The following is a 4,052-nucleotide window of genomic DNA, read 5'->3' as shown; positions in this document are numbered from 1 at the left end:
TGTGTGTGTGTGTGTTGAATCTGATCCCATTTAAGTGCCTCATGTATTTTAGCATTGCATCTGTAATTTGCTGCCTCCACCTCCAGCCCTCTCCTCTCTGTAGCTGATTGGTTTTTAATGTTTCTGCTGGTCGATATCAGTAACTAGCAAACTCTGCAGTGGAACAGCGGAGAAACGCCGCTGTCCACCAGCCAATGGGAGAAAAGCAGCAACAAATCAGAAAGAAAAAATTGGCTGATGGGTTGCTGGCGGGGCTGGACTCTACACGTCTTGCTCACCGGTCGACCTCGCCTACTTGGACCGGCAGCTTCTGGTGTCTCGGTTTGCGTGTGGTGATGTGCATTGGTTAGACCACTGCACTGAACACACACTGCTCTTCCCTGCTGCTTCCTGTGGTGTCAGACCTTACTGCGAGCTCGTACCATGTACCGCTGGAAGCTGAATCTGTTCAGCGTTTTATGCTAGCAGAGCTTTAATTGGATAGTTTCATGTCAAACTCAGTTTTGACACACTAGACGTCCAAAACTACAGGAACTATCCAGCAAACTTTTTGACGCCCAAGAGAAAGTGATGCATTTGAATGTTGACAGGCACGTCAGTCAGGACCAGAAAAGCTGGGGCGCGACTCAGGCTTCAGAAAATAACAAACACTTAATAAAAAAAGTTTGAAAAGGACTGAATCATAATTACAAAACCTGCTGCGATGGTGAGTCATAGTTTGGGAAGCAGACAGGTTGGCTGTCAGAAGCCTGTTAGTTGTCTCCAGATCCGGAATGGCTAATCGGTAAAGATAAATTGGCTGGTTGTCGGGTCGTAAGGGTCGGTAAACAATCATTTTATAAACCAGCCGATATGATGTAGCTCACAGAAGCCCTACGAGTGGTCACCTGATCGATAATACTATTGTATTTGACCTTTGACTCCGATCCCATTCAGCCCTGCCCTGATTGACACACTGCAGTAAGAAGATGCGAGTAAGACATAAAGAAAGAGAAGATGGAGAATAGGGAGAGCAAATGGGAGCTGGAAAGGCAAACAAAGCTTTACAAGCTGACTCAGCTTGTTTATGATTAAAATGAGCTCTCGGCATTGGAGTGAGGAGACAGAACAAGTAGCAGAGGTCGATGGTGATGGTGAGACAGGAAGGTATGCTAGCTGAGGCTGCAGTGGCAAGACAAAATATATAACGTTACCTACAAGCCACAATTCAAGTTTAGTGTCAAGGAATTGTGTGGCTTCATGTGATAGAGCGTATACCATATGAATCCTTTGTTCAATGAAAAATGGTACATTGAGACCAAGCCTTCATGGAAGTCACAAAAACTGCAATTCCCAAAACCTGAAATATGTTTGACTTTGTCTGTAAATATCTTTCTGATATCACTTCTTCTGTGAATGAATTCCACCTTTTGTAAAAGTCTGTGTTCTCTCTGTGGTTTGGTGGAATATAATCATCTGCATTTATAAAGTGATTGACTTGTAAAAACCAATTTAGGGGAATGCTAAAATGCTCTTGATGTCTTTGCCCTCTGTCAGTGCCCTTTAGCCCCCACTGATATGGTGGATAAAGCAGACAGTTATAGAAGCTCTGGCTCTGACTTGGTATCCTTGTTTGAAAGTATACGAGTGGCATCACTTATTACTAAGAGCTCTTTAACAACGTGCTTCAATATTTCAAGGCTTTTACTTTGATACGTATTTAATAACAAAGAAATCTGTTAAGTCTGCCGCGAGGCTTCATCAGCCTGCCTTTGTAAATGATCAGCAAACTACTCATGTATATTAATCTTATCAGACACAGCTGAAAACTCATTTAGTGCGGGCACGTATTTAACTGACACCTTATTATTTCTCTCATTACGCAGCAGCGCTGTCGTTCATTTGTTTGCTGGGAGCCCGATATGTTTTCTGAGTCAGCTCTTGTGGGTGTTATTGGTGTCAGCAGCACAAATCTTCCTTTTATTTAAGTTGATTACTGAGATTGGTCCTTTTTCTGCTTCATTAACGTTGAAAGTGCCATGTAAATATAGTTGTTATTGTTTGCTGAGAAGGACCAAGAGGCAGTAAAAATGCTCGACTTTTTGCTTTGCAGGTATTCTTGTGTTTAGTGCCAACCTTGAATATGAAATAATGATTTAGTTCCTTTGATACGTGCTCTGTTTGGTCTAATAGTTCATTTATGGCCATTTATTAAGCACAGATCATAACCTTAGATTTTTCATATTTCAGAATATCGTCCTTGTGTAAAATTCAATAACCTTGTGACATTGTAAAACTTAGACAATCCATTCCTGCTTCTGCCTACAAAATGCATTTATTTATTTATTTTCCCTGGTTTGATGATGATCTTCAGCTCAGTAAAGTTTTCAGGGGTAAACAGACAGGTTTCCTTCCACCGCTGGGACTGTCACTCAAGAATGGCAACAGGATTGTACAAAACAGCAGAAAAACAAGCCGTAAAATATTCTCTGAAATATATTCTCATGTGCAGAGTTCCTGTGAAGTGAGCCAGTTTGCAGAAGATATTCACTCCCTCTGAAATTACCCAACAGAAACTGTGTGCCCGAATGGTGATAAAACGGCCATTTATTCAATCTCTTTGTCTCATTGAGACCTGAGAACACTTCCAGACTTAAAGGTCCACTCTGTAACATTGAGCTGGTCCTCTTCTGCGGAGTCCGCCGTGTGAAACCGCTATGTTTCTACAATAGCCCAGAATGGACAAACTAGATAAGGCCTTTTGTGTTTTCTGCATGTTTCGCCCACACCGTAGTTTCACCTTGAGAAGACTAATCCTGCACACTGGTCCTTTCTAACAGCTCTTTGCAGTTCATTCCACTTAAAAGTCACCGAGTGGCTGAGATCAGTGTGGACATATGGAATATCCAGGGTTAGGTCATTAATGGATGGTGCAGACTGTAATTATAGGTCTGACTCTGGGTTGTAATTCGGGGGGTGGAGAGTACCAGGCAACATCATCAATTATTCACAGATCTTTTATCTCTTTCTTTTCAGTTTGGTGTAGTAAACAGAGTTACTGGATTTTCTCTGGGGAAGAACACCTTCTGTTGCAATCAACACTATAGACTGGGAGCAGAATTAATTGGTTGTGTAATAAAGAGACTGTAAATGTGATTTACTAGAGCTCATCAGAGTTTCCAAAACAGAAATTAGTTCTAACAAACCAACTTCAGTCACTCATCCAAATGGTAAATAGTGTTTGAATGAAAGCTGCTGGACAAGAACTTCCTCTAAAAACAGGCAAATATTTGATAATTTATTAGGATAATAAAGAAAGAAAACTACATCTGACCAACAATGCGATGCCAGCTTTGGGAATTTGATCGACCGTTTTTACTTACAGGGACACATGATGTAATATAATATGATATGATATGATATGATATGATATACATCTCTGCATACAGATCCATAAACTTGTATACCACTGCATCTTTCTGGATACTGGATACTTTGTGTCCAGTGTCTCTCAATGTTAACGAAAGAGAATCATTTGTGTATTCGCCCTGTTTTACTAAAAAAGTTTTATCTCAAATTGATGCCATTTCCCCCAGCGTTTGAGGCTGTACATAAAGCCGAGGATGTTAGAACACATCCAGACATCATCCAGAGGCAAAGTGGTAGGTGGTGCTCTCTCTCTCTCTCTCTACCTCTCTCCTTCTCACTCCTCTCTCCTCTCTCTCTCCTCTCTCCCTCATCCTGCTCTCCTGTCTCGCTCTCCTTCACTGCGTCCCGTCGTTTGCTTCTGTATTAACAGTAACAGTGAACGATTGAGCATTTCATGAGGCTCACTAACCTAAATTTGACTCTTCTCTCCATTCTCCTCTAATGGTGCCCTCCTCTTTGGACACTGAAGTTGTAGAGTGCATTACAGCTAGGGTGTGTGTGTGTGTGTGGGTTTGTGCGTGCAGTAAGGGTCAGGATACTGACAGTGTGTGCGATGTTGGTCAGAGAGACAGACAGAAGGCCTGCAGTCCCACAAGACCTCATTATAGCTCTGAGGGGAAACACACACACACATGAACACACTT

General features: G+C 41.9%; 1 protein-coding gene across 1 annotated transcript in view; it reads right to left on the bottom strand.

Annotated features, from left to right (window-relative positions):
* Positions 1 to 4,052, bottom strand: part of LOC118326703 (protocadherin beta-1-like) — a 12,787-nt gene that overhangs the window by 7,224 nt on the left and 1,511 nt on the right. The gene's annotated exons all lie outside the window — the stretch shown is intronic.

Source organism: Morone saxatilis, unplaced genomic scaffold (assembly GCF_004916995.1).
Source record: "Morone saxatilis isolate NCDOM2014 unplaced genomic scaffold, NCSU_SB_2.0 Contig17, whole genome shotgun sequence".
Classification (NCBI taxonomy): Eukaryota; Metazoa; Chordata; class Actinopteri; family Moronidae; genus Morone; species Morone saxatilis.
The sequence above is the reverse complement of the archived record's forward strand: the minus strand, read 5'-3'. Positions and strand labels throughout refer to the sequence as shown.